Source organism: Bombus huntii, chromosome 15 (genome assembly GCF_024542735.1).
Source record: "Bombus huntii isolate Logan2020A chromosome 15, iyBomHunt1.1, whole genome shotgun sequence".
Taxonomy (NCBI): domain Eukaryota; kingdom Metazoa; phylum Arthropoda; class Insecta; order Hymenoptera; family Apidae; genus Bombus; species Bombus huntii.
Genome location: NC_066252.1, coordinates 3,253,253 through 3,266,883, shown reverse-complemented (window position 1 = coordinate 3,266,883; position 13,631 = coordinate 3,253,253). Strand labels below are relative to the sequence as shown.

General features: G+C 33.1%; 2 protein-coding genes and 1 long non-coding RNA gene across 14 annotated transcripts in view; 2 read left to right on the top strand and 1 right to left on the bottom strand.

The window, feature by feature from the left end:
- Positions 1–13,631, top strand: part of LOC126873748 (uncharacterized) — a 327,994-nt gene that overhangs the window by 259,834 nt on the left and 54,529 nt on the right. The gene's annotated exons all lie outside the window — the stretch shown is intronic.
- Positions 1–13,631, top strand: part of LOC126873706 (potassium/sodium hyperpolarization-activated cyclic nucleotide-gated channel 3) — a 212,211-nt gene that overhangs the window by 156,374 nt on the left and 42,206 nt on the right. The window lies entirely within an intron of this gene.
- Positions 615–1,751, bottom strand: LOC126873766 (uncharacterized). The gene is made up of 3 exons (XR_007692527.1): positions 1,501–1,751; positions 1,177–1,412; positions 615–1,089 (listed from the first exon to the last, which is right to left on the bottom strand). It is a non-coding gene; the product is annotated as an uncharacterized LOC126873766 (long non-coding RNA).

Here is a 13,631-nt window from a genome sequence, read left to right as displayed (position 1 = left end):
ACATTTCCAATTGTTCTGAAAGTGTTTACTTCGTATTAAAAAAAGTCTTACCAAAAGTCTGGTATCTTGTTTTCTTGTTAAGTTACAATTTTATAGGTTTCTTAGTGATTTTAAGAGAAGATTTCGTAAAGTTTTCAACTCTTACGTTGACCACAGTTTATCGAAAGCCTCTCATCTCTTTTACCACTATCTGTACCTCTAAGAGAACTTTCCTCCGATATCAGAACTTGTGTATCTGGGACGTATTACGCTTTCCTCCATACAGTACCTTCATCTACTCCTTATCGAACCTTCAGCCAAGTTTTTACCTTGATAATCTTCCAGATTAAATATCCTTGCTTTCCAACTCTTACTACCTTCTTCAAAATCACTATTACAATCTCTCCATTTTAATCGAATTCTTACCCAAAAGTATACTCTATCTGTCAAACAAATTCGTTTCTTAAAACTATCTCAGAGGAGTCTTTTAAAAATTTGTAAAAAAGACTAACCAATAGGACTTAACCAATTTAATGTTTTTGAAATATTCAAAAAGATGGGGGTAATTTTAATTCCAAAATCAAATAGAAAGAGAGCCTCGAATAGAAAGATTGAAGAAAGAAGAATAATAAAACATAAAAAATACAACTTATCATGTTTTTCACTGTTCTTCAATTTAAAGTTATCTTTTCAAGAATCTTCTTTAGCAAATCTTTAATGTCGTAAAAATTTCCACTTTTTAAGAGGAATTTCCTCTCTATATTTCAACTGCCGTAAACTTGTTTATTTTAATTCGTCTCTTCGTGTATTATTTCAGCTCAAACTGTCTGCTTTTGTGGGAAGTTTCTCCATTCCCAAAGCTATAAAATTCCTCTCTCTTCAAGCTAAAATTTTCTCATCTACAAATCCCGAGATTCCTCTTATTTCAAGATCGTCAAATTTCCAAAATCGCAAATGCCTCTTTTTCTAGCAGAATCCTCTTGAACGAAATTCAAAACTCAAGAATATCCTTTCCAACAAATTTCCAAAGCTTTTGTTTTTCAAATAAAACCTTTAGAAGAAAACCCAATCTCAGGATCTTCGAAGAAAATAATTTGCATATTATTCTGTCTAGGTGTAAGAAGAATATGCAACTCGATTCTCTTGAAAACCAGACTTCAAACGAAAAACAAGCGTTGTACTACATTTTCGACTTACATATGAGCATGTAGAATGACCCGCTGCCAATTTTTCACTCCTATCTAACCGAGAATTAGATACTTGAGTAAGTTTTCAAGCTCCATTTCTTCGAGAATGAAACGCAATTTCGTTATTCATGATTTTCCCCTTATTTCGTATCACAGAATGTCCCTCGCGCCTCTTGTATCACGACATTTTAGATCCACCATGTATACGTAGAAATCCAACATTTTCTGCACAATTTTATCCGCACTCTGCTCGCAGCAACGTCAACAACACCCATGTTAAGGTTCTGATTACAGTGGCTGTGTATTCGGCCGAATCCAATAATCAAGTACTTACTCGTATATACATTTTTATCAGTGCAATCATCAGAAGATTAATTGATCAGAAGATAAATTCGTCGAAATAAGTATTCGCTATAATAATCATTACCTAAAGCAAATACAGAAACCATACGATGTTCGGTCTATTGACTTCTCGATAAGGAAACATCTGGACAGATCACGCGGTTAAACGGGCCGAAGCAATCGCGGCGGCGTGATCGACGCTCGGACACAGGATAGAGCGACAGAGGAACGATGATAGAGTAACGACGATAGAGCAACAGAGATGGGATAGAGTGATAGATCGGTCGGTCAGCTTGAAATTTGCATCGCGCTATAAAACTGCACGCACGCGGCCGTGCTTCTGGTTATGTCAGCATCCTCTGCCAGACAATGGACGACCCCGCGGTATTGTTCGGCACGCCTGTGTACACTGGCTGAGTGTATGGCTACTATTTCATGGTGATTCTTACTAATCGATGTAATCGCGTGTACGTGTATGCACCACGAACGCATCCACGTGCAGCTAACGTACACTACCGTCCATAAGTTTCGAATCGACGCTTTCGGAATTTTATGTTTTACGATTTACGTGTGTATATTACGAAACGTATATTCATTCCATATCTTTTTTCGCGGTTTTATATCTTTGTCTAACGACGAATGGGGTTTCTGAAAGATTCTCTTATTTTAGGGGTTACAATCTGGAACATGTAAAAAATGAGAAGGGTTAGTTTACGAAGGAAAAATTTATGTGTTGCTTGATTATAGTGATAAATATACTTTTATAGCTCACTATACTGATGGTTATAAGTACATATTACGATAGCTACCCGTTATATGTTTATTGAAAAACCCGAACTACCTTATTTCGTATTTTATATTATAAGATATATTTGGTGCGATCCAAGTAAATCATAACTTTTGCTAATATTGTAGAGGAACTTGCAATATGTGGATTTTAAAATATGTTCTCTTGCTAAATAGCAGCTATAGCACGATAATCTGGCTCATAATGATATGTGCACAGACGTTTAAATTAAACATTCGTGGAAAGAATTGTTGGTAGCTTATTAGAGCCATTCTCTCTACAGATCTTGTTTGGTTTACTTTCTGTGCCCTACTACCAACTCGGTTGTTACGCGTTCCCTTTGTGCTTTTAGAAATCCTAGCGTCCGAATAATTAACGAGTATATTTGACCATTTTTACTGCACGAGAAACAACAATACTTTACGATGGGGGAATTTTTTAAAGGAACTTTTTCTGCTGTACTCGTAAAAAAATTATTTAAAAATATTTTATAAGTTCAAAGCGTAAAAATTTAAATATTTTAAGTATCTTTTAAAAAATTTTGGGAACATAAAAATTAGACGCGGATCAGTTGGATATATTCAAGTAAGTTTCTATATCCGTAAAATATTATCCAGAACGAAGAAATAAAATTAAAATTATAAAATTGAAGATAGCGACTATTTAAAATATTCCATTTAAGAAATCTATCGAAGATGATTTGATCACGCCATTTCGTTTGATCTACTACGAGTTCGTTTCAGAATACATATTTACAAGGTTCGTGTAATGAATGTTTGCAGTAAAATTTATGGATGTTTCGAGAAAAGGAATTTCCATTCAAATCCCGTTAAGAAATTTGTTTCGACTCGCCTCTTTTTATTTGCTTTCCCAGGCTGTTGTTTCGACTGCTGTTTGGGAATCCAGAAATGTTCGTTTCACGGATGTGTCGCGAGAGGCTGTAAAAATACAAGGCGAAATATTTTGTTAAAATGTTTGTCGGCATGAGTCGAGCCCGTGTTCTGAACTTTTACGGTCACTTCTTTTTTTAGTCATGGAAAAGCGGCGACCGCTGTTTATTTTTAAACAGATTTCCCCAGATCTCAATTTTACTGACACAGACGAAACTGCAAATTTGAACGATCGAGAAAATAAAGATTCTTGAAAGTATGTAACTGTTCGTTTATAAAGAAAATAATTTGTTTATGACATTAAGTTTTGTTACTTATTGTGGTTATTTATGAAATATTTACACAAATATAGAGTTAGTATGAAACCTTAATTAAACGAATTAATCATGGTACACGTTGTTTGGATAATCTTGTTTTCACATGACAGAACATCATTTACATTATCGATCATAAATATTAGCATACCCAACGATATTTAACATAAATTGAACGTATCTACGTTTAAACTTCGCGTAAACGTACAGAAATCTGCCTATCTAGGGTCTAACATAATATTGAAATCGAATAAAAAGGTAGATTTTTTTTAAAGAGCATGTGCCTCTTTTATGGCAAACGCTTTTAAATGAGAAAAAAGAACTTACGTGTTTAATTAGTGTACTCCATAAATTACTTTTGTTTCGAATAAATTATCTGAAACACAGATAGGTTGAATCATTAAACGTGCACCTGGAAACGCAGAAACACCTGTGACGGATCAATTATCCTTATACAAACTGTATCAAGGGAACCAGTGGTTTGGTAACACGTTTTCACATCATTGAGCTATGATGCACGCAAACACATAATTTAAGAATATGTCTAACAAGTGGCAGCGTTGGAAGAAATATTTGTAGAATGAAGTAAATTATTTTTCACGCGCCTTAACCTCGCGTTTAAACACGTGTTACTTCTGCTAAATACGCGAGTGAATATTTCTGTTCTTGTTTGTTATGAAACTACCGTGTATTGGTTTACCGAGTTTCAATTTCCATTTTTAAACGGGCGTTCTATTTTATAAAACATAAATTCAAGGCGATTCACGTTTTAAGAATTACACATTTTTCTGCTTGTAGTATTCTACCGTTTTATTATTATTTTAATTACTACGTCTAATATTTCAATACCGATGTATATATTTACTACATTATAGCGATCTTACATTTATTTCTTTGATTCTACGTATAAATTTATTAGGTACCATTTTATATTAAACGCATGTAGTGATAAATGTCTTGTCCTTAGTGCAGTAATTATTTTAATATATTATAATAATTCAAATTTACTATTTTAATAAATGCTTTCAAATTTCAGATATCCTTCATTTTCTTTTAAATTGTTAACTTACGGAGTTTAAAAATTCTCATACAATAAATATGCATCATTTACTTCCATTTCCCCTCTTTACTATATTTATTCTATAATTTTTCTAAATTACAAATTTGAATATCGTCAAAAATCTGGAACTTATTTTTCCAACGTATAACATTCGCCATGTTTAATCGTTGTCTACTTGACCAGTTTCCGTATCTATGAAAGATCAAAAATGCTCTAACGATATCATTCGTGTACCATTCGTCAAAGATGCCACGAACGAAAATCCAGGCCACTTGATTCTTCATCGATGCGACTAAAATTCAGCATAGTGTATGAAGTGTCGAGGAACTCGAGACGAACGCGTCGAGCACCGTGAAATATCGAGGAACCAGTTCGGGTTAATCTCGAAGACGTTGATTAATTCCTGCAGACTCCTCGCAGGTAAATTCAGCGTTGAAATAGAGAGGCGGCTTCTCTGTATTGTACGGTACGAGTTATTTTCGAAAATGTTCTCAGGGAGTTTAGTCTTGAATATGATTAACGAAATGAAACGAGTAACAAATGATCGTGCTAGAGTGAATTAAATTTCTATTTTACTGCCTTTACGTTATAAAATTTCGCATAGTAAAGCCTATTACGAATATTAAAAGCTATCATAATTTGTATTGTAATCTATTGCTACAACTCCCTTATTAATCGCGAACAATGTTGCTTAAACAAACTAATCAATCACATCGAACAAGCTACTACATTGGTGCTTGTCAAACATCGTATTATGCAATAAAATTTTCATTGCTCGTAGCTTCTCCAAAATATTGGATATTTAATCGAAATAATTTTCATATAATTCAACATACTTTTTCGAAGACTATTTCGTTATGTTATTTCAGATTTGTAAGAATTATCAACAATGTTTGATTCGAAAGGTCTTAGAACGAAGCCGTTATGATCTCTTCATTTATAAGTTTCTTTGAAATAATTTACCCATTAAAAAATTTCTCAGATAGAATAGGAAACGTCTCTAATCTTCCCTAAGTTCTCGTTTTACATTTCCAGAAATCTTCAATCTTTTTCAAATTAAAGTTCGTTTAAAAAACCATATCGAAATGAAATTTCATAGTTGTGTTATAAATCTTCTTAACATCGAATGCACCGATTTATATCAAATTTCTTCTTCCTTAATATAATCGATGATTAACGACGGAACAAAATAGCAAATAAAGTAATTAAAAACTTACGAGTCGTTCAAGTATCATCGTACTATTGTAGATTATCTTACAGCATCATTCTGTAAAAGCTAGTAAAATGTGAAATAAAGGAAATCTAGTGAAAAGAGAAGAAACAGAGATTTTCATAAATTACGTAAGGGAAACAAAACAGGACAGTTGTCATCTGCAATCAGTCATGTCCCATCGGTTAAATTCTCAATCCTTGCTTGTACAATAGGACCTGAAGAATTGGTCAATTAGACGACAGGAGGATTCTGTACATACCAATCGCTGTTGGGTGGATTAGCTGATAACTCTGAATACATTGACTACTGGCCTCTAATGACCGGTCTCGTTCAATAGGTCTGAATACGACTTGAAAGTGTGAGTTTTCCTCGCTTGATCAGGTGTAGCATAATAGATGAATCGGTCACTGGCGTAATGAATGGTTCGAAAAATGACGATAGAATGGTAAAAATTATGTGGAAACAAATGGATTACAATGGAAAGGATACAATGGAATGGAATTGAAATTAGAATAGAAAATAAACGGGAAGAAGATTCAGTCGCTTCTACTCAACCATGATTGGGGTTAGGTTAGGTAGGTCACAAATCCTTTGTGTGAGATTTTAAAGCGCTCTGAAAGTAGGTACTTCACCTTTCAAAGTAAATATTCTGTCTCTATTGAAATGCATCCTCCGTTGTTACATTAGAAAATTCCCAAAATTCCCCAAAATTCTCAAAGTTATTAAACGTTATGAGTTTGAGATTTCTCAAATTCTAAACCTATTCGTGTGATGTGTTGATTTAATACAGCTTCCTTAGATTAGAAAATCCCCAAATCATTTTGGACTAGAAATTTTCCACATTTCTCTAGATCAGAAAAGTCCCCGATTATCTTAGGTTAAAAGATTCCTAAATTCCACAAATTCTAGAAATTGGAAAATTACGCTTGGAGATATCGTTTAGCGCACTTTTTCCTCTGTAAAATCCAAGATAGCAAAATATAAAAAAGAATATGCGTTAAACATCTGATGAAAATCTCGAATCTTGTCGTTGGTGAAAAATGGAGTATATAAATAATTATATACAGATATAATCTATCTGTCCGATTATTTTGTATAATTAAATAATAGGTAAATGTACTGAGTTCTTATAATGCATATAAAATATAGGAGAAAAAGAAGTCAGTTCTGTCCAAATGTGTGAGATTGATTTTACGAGCTAGAGTAAATAGAAAAGGATGCAGTTGCCGAAGTAGATGAAGAACAAGGATTGAGTGAAACGAATGGTGGTGCTCGCTTGGGATTGATATTTGAACAAGAGATATATCCGATTAAATTGCATCTGTTTCTCGAATTGATTGTCAAAGAATTTTTAGTGCTTTAAGAGAATATAATTTTATGATCTGCGAGATATTTAATCTTTTGACGTATCTACTCCTCGAACACTTTATTAACGATGGAGAGGAAACATGAAACAGATCAAGAAATAGTGCGTGGTTTAAAGTTTCTCTATAGGAAATGCGTCGGAACATATTGCTTTTATAATATTTTATAGGAGAGCGAAATACCCTAGCAATTTATTGCTCGCTATTGGGAGATTTCAAGTGAGTATATCTCATCGCAATTCCATTAACCTCTTTTGTTCCCGATTCATGAGACTGAAACATCTGTTTCATTGACTGCAATAATTTACTCGTCACGTATATCGCATAGTGAACAAAAAAGCAAATATCGAACGCAGATGTTATCTATTCAATATGTTACATTAGGGAAAAAGCGGAATTCCCTAGGAACTAAACTAGAGGACTTAGAATTGAGCTATTACTTGATCTGTGAAATTAATTTAAAGATGTTTCCAAATAATGCATTTAAATAAAATTCATTGTTTGCAATAATTACAATTCCAATACAAATTCAGTAAAGTTACTCTCGAAAAGTTTCCATATTTCAAAACATTTTCCTATAAATCATTGTATATTCTCCAAATCCTTTATACTCCGAAGTTAATCAAAATTGTTTCGGATTAAAAATCCTTAAATTCTAAAAAGTTATTCTGACCAGTGATTCTTCTTGGTCTCTGAATTTGAAAGCTTGAAAACTTCCCTAAATCACTAAAAGCGAATGAAATTATCTACTCTAAACTGAAATATCTCAGAATTACAGAAATTTCTCGAAATTATTAAATTACACTAACACTTTAAAATTTCCGTAAATTTCTTCAGAGACAAGGTTACTATCGATATTTTGCGAAGAAAACATGTCGAAGGAGATTGATCACACCATCAACTGTAATAACGAAGGTCCAAAATAAAAATCTGTACACGACATAATCGCGACAGAAATAATTCTTGATATAGGCAATTATTTTTCGTTTCTATCGTGTGATCGATGCATACGGTACGAGCAGCAACAGCGATCGCTTATGTATATTTTAAGAAAGCGCGATTCGAGCCGGAATTTCGTGCGATCCGTGGCTGCTGCTGTATTATGCATTCTCAATCAACGGAGTGGAACGTTTGTCTGTTCTACGAAATGGCGTGCAACAATCCCGATACGAGGAACTCGCTATAAAAATGGCAAATGCTAATGTTATTCCCAGGAAGAAGACGAACATCTTCCAGCTGTTTGAGATTTCAGTAAACGAAAGTTTAAATTTGCATCTCGAATGTGCTCGAAAATCGCCTCGTAATTATTTATGCTTAAGAATAGTAAAATTAAAGTAAATGGCAGTAAAAAGACGTAGCAATTTTTGTTTAATGCCATTTACAATAATTCATGTTATAATAGTAATTTTTATTTAATGCTATCTAATTTATATGCAAGATGAAAAGAAGCTTGCTACAAATGATCATTCTATTATTATCCGTCGAGGATGATTTTTTAAATACATATTTACATTAAAACGATTTATAATGTACATCTAAATGTATTAACACATAGTTGATTATAATTAAAGTAATATAATGGAAACAAATATACATGTGTAAGTATAGATTGTCCGAGAAGTTTCTTTCGTTTTATAAGGAAATAATAGACGCACAATGTTTTTTGTTTTATATTAGTTTATTGAATTATGCACGAGCATAATAATAGAAATATGACAAAATGGATCATACCTAATTTAATAAAATAATACAAAACAGAAATTGCTGCTCATCTATTATCACCTTACGAAACGAAAGAAACTTTTCGGATAACCTAATATATACATACTATATATCAAGAATGTATTTCAAATGTATCTCATACTCTTTGCAAGCTGCTCGCAAACTATAAAACTCGACATTATATATTTCAGCATATTTTCATAAAATATTGCAAGACTCGGCAATATAGTTAGTATGTAATTAGTATATTAATAATAATATAATATTACTATTACCGTTATTGAAATATCAGTTAATGAATCGAGTTACAAACACTCGATCTCATGGGCGTAAAATTTTCTGCTCGCAATAAAACATTCGAGAAACTGTTTCGGTTTCAATGCATATAGACTGACGTGTGCATAATATTCTTCAATTGCCTATCAGCTCGCAAAGTTTCATAGAAATCTATGCACAATGTTGGATCGCTAGTTACACTTCAACTACGAACAACGCGTTTCAACGAGATGAAAATCGATTTTAGTCGGTCGAGCAACGGTCCTTTGTCATAACTCGCTTCGAAGAAGGTACCCAAGGAACCATGGTGCTGTTTGTTCTCGTTCATACGGCCATGAAATGTGCAATAATTCATGAATACACCGCATGTCTCGATACATGGATTCTGCTTAAGATCGAACTTTGTTCCCTTGAAACTATTCTAAACTAGCGTTGAAGGTACTTACAACTATTGATAACACTACGGCTAAATATTGATAACATCGATAAATCGATATACGGTAGATTCCCTATTAACTGGCCTCTGTGAGATCAGATATTTAGGCAAATAAATGCGTTGTTTGTTCTTCTGCATTGTTCGTATGTTTAAGTTTTGTCGAAATATTTTTCGATATTTTTAATATTTACTATGATCATAATATTTGTTGTAATTGTCGAAACAACGGAAGTTACTTCTATTATGTCGTCCGAAAAGTTTCTTTCGTTTTATAAGGAAATAATGGATGCACAACATTTTTCGTTTTATATTATTTTATCGAATTACGTATGATCCATTTTGTTCTATCAAAATAAAGATCATAACGTTCGACAGATTAGGTTTCATGTTTGTATAAAGATGCATCGCTGTAAAACCTAATATCGCACAACCTAATATTATATATCTCATAAAATTTATCACGTCGCATAAATTATCGTTTATTACATAAAATTCAAGTCTAATCCAAAAGTTACGATCATCTACGACCAAAGGGCGGGAATTAAGAGTCGGTATAAAAGTAATATAAATACTGTTAATAAGAGGAATGGTAGATGTTAGTTGAATTCAGGTAAATTAGTCTTCGAGAAACTATTAATCAGACTTGTGTTCTAACAAGCATGATACAAAATAGTTGAGGCAAGGGTTGCGAATTCTCATCCTGAGTTATTACCCCATTAATCCTTATTTGCATCACTGCATTAAACGAGAACAATCTATCAGCATCTAACTTTAAGTAACATTCGAAGAATTCTGAGCCATTGTACGATCACTTGTTACAAGCTTTATGACATTACATCGCTAAAAAGTTTCTAAGTATTCATGGAAGTCCATTGATTGCCAACTTCTAAGAATACTTTAAATGCTCCGAGTTTTCATACAATCGACTTGTAGTAGAAATTTTCAAATTCTGATACCATGCAATTTATCAAGTTTGAAATTTGAAAGAGTTTGCGTCTTCTTACGATTAAAGAAGCAACCCTCAATGTGTAAAGATCAGGAACAAGGATCGCTTAATTACGATCACTTAATTGTACAAACAAATTTAGATGAACCTGATTTTAATAAAAATTATCATTCAAAACTAATTATATATGATACACTTTATCTAAAGAAACGACGTTTATTATAAAATAACCTAAGAATTATTAACAAAAGTTTGCATGAAAAGCGTAGAAAAATTCTATTCTTTGCAGCCTTTGTATTTTCCGTATTCGAATAATATAGCAACTGAAGAATAAAACTAGGTATTTAATATCTCCAGCTTCCGAGAACGATAGGTCCAGTTCCAACGAAAATGTTGGCAGGAGACAAGCTCGAAAACGCTCTAAATTGTCTGGAATTCGCGGAGCTGGCCACGCGGCGTGCTCGTTAAAACAGATTCTCGTGTAAAAAGTCGCGCATAAATCTCGACTCTTAGGGATATGGTTATCGCCAAGGCGTAATCTCTCGACGCTTTTAGGTCAGTGTCTAGTGGTACGTACAGGGTGTTAGAAAAAGAGACTCGAAGAAGGCTGTTTAACGCGAATTCCAACACACAGTTTCATCGATGAATATATTTAAACGTATGTGAAACTAATGGATCGATAGCTCTCTATTAAATTTAAAATATCAGATATTTTAAATAGTGATAAGAGTAAAACGAACCCTTTCAGAATCGAATATTTTTGAATTATGAGAAAAATATCCTTTTTTATCAATTATTTATGAGTTGGTAGTAATGACACAACTCTATATATATATATATACGCTCGTGTAAATTTTCCATGAATGCATAGACATCTGTAAACTGGTAATAATCACATAATCTGACAGACTACACTTCTAATAGCAAAAATATTGACATCTCTACTTAGGGGTAAATACCTTCATTTTGGTAGATTTTTAAACGAAGAAACTGTAATGCAATATCAATTCGCTGTTTTCTTCGTGATCGAACATCTTCGTAATTAACCTTTCTTCAAACATTTGAAGAGGAGTCTGAAAGTATTGGGATTGAAATTGAATTGGAAAACGCGTGGGCTGTAGTAACTTTCCGGTTCGATCGTATCGTTTTCACCCCGCCTCACCCCGTTCTTTTTATTTATGGCGGTCAAATGGCAGTTTAATTTTAGGTTGGATAAATATTTAAAGAGCCTTCAAAACGATTCTTTAGTTTCATTCTGATTCAAACAATTTTATTCATTCGTTTGTACGATCTGATAATGAATGAAATAGTAGCAAGTGAATGGAGAATATTCTGTGGATCGTCCTACACGTTCACCGTCTAGAAATATTGCAAAAGATTTTCTGGAATGTCGAACTGTTCACTTTCCTCGAAAGTTTATTTGAAGTGGTTTTATGAAAGTTCCCAGAAAAAATTTCGGGAGTTCTAAATTTCGATTTATTGTTTAAAAAGGAATTGCATATTTTAAATACATTTATCAAAATACACCAATGGCTATAAAATATTCATTGAATTATTTAAAATAATCAAAATTAAATACTAAATATTTGCAAAATCATGTTTATTATATTATAATATATCCTAGAAGTTTCAAGTTAAATAAACTAAATTCTGCTAAAATAATATCATTTTCTACAAAATAATAGACACTGGATGAAAATAACAAGAATTTTATATTAGAGAATTACTGAAATTTTATTAAAAATACACAAATCTCTGGCAAATTTAAACAACAGCATGTAGACACGGATGAACAAAACTCCTACGCGAACTTTTTACAAACGCATCGAAACAAAAATTCTTCGGACTCTAATTGCCATCGGAAATTTAGAAGTCCGCGAATATCATAGAATACACATTCCACATAGCACGCAAAAAAATAAGATACCGGAAATATAGTACTCGTCATAAAATAATAATACTTAGCTGGGATAAATCTCTGCTCAAGCTTCACTTCTTTAGTTCTATTAATTGTTACGTTAAATTTTCACAAACATTCGCATATTTCCGATTAGAATGCTAAGACTCTTTGTCTGAATATATCCTTAAAACATTGTTTAAAACTAGTCGAAAAAATGAATATATTTGTAATAAAATTCCGCCAATTCTATCGTGCAAAATTATTTGAATATACTATTTTTACTCATTTATAATCGCTTTTTTCATTTTCACTTTCATTTCATTTTTCATTTTCAATTCACAAAAGCTTTTAACACCGACGCTAAAAACGTTCAATACTTTCATTTAAATCTAAACTACCCTCTGACATAATAAACACGAAGCATCTCTATAAGAAGCTTGCTGGTTTCGCTCTATCAAAGACACAAAGCCTCGAAAGAGAAGAAATTTCACAGAAACGTGGAGACAGGTCTCGAAATGAGGGTGGAAGAAAGGAATAAACAACCACTCGGTTTTCCACCGAAAGTGTCAAGGCGGAAGGTCGCGTTCACCGGTGCGTGCTGACGAAGAAAACTGCCCTCCTCTTCGATGGTGGTTTTCGAGCCAAGCTTGTAGCAGCTTCGTGCGAGCTACGAGCACATTTATTGCCCCAATGCGATGTAGCTACGTTATTACTCGGCGAAGTGGGCCAATGTTGCCTGGCTGGCCTGGAATCGAACTGATTAAAGCAGACCTTCCAGAAATTGCGCTTTCACCACCCTTCTTTCCCTCTTTTTGTTTCTATCTTGTAGCGAAGCTTCCTTGCTTCCTCGGGCAATCGTTTGAGTTTCACTTCGCAAAGGGTTGTGTATTTATTTCTTTTTTTTTTTTTTTTTTTTTTATGGTAGAAGTAGAACATGCAGGTTTAAATCGTTCGAATTGGAGAGGTGTCGGTCGACAAGGAACTAATTTTAGATTTTGAAGTGCACAGAAATTGTAACTCAAAAGTGTGAAGATGATAATAGTTGTAGATTATAATATATGCTGTGATTTACGGAAAGCTTTCTTGACTCTTCAGGAAATGATTTCGGTTTCATTTCGCAAACGATAGAATTTTCTTTTATTGATTCTTCGATTTGAAGAAATAGCGATTAATGAGGAACGAATTTTGGATTGTTTAAAACGTGTAGAAATTATA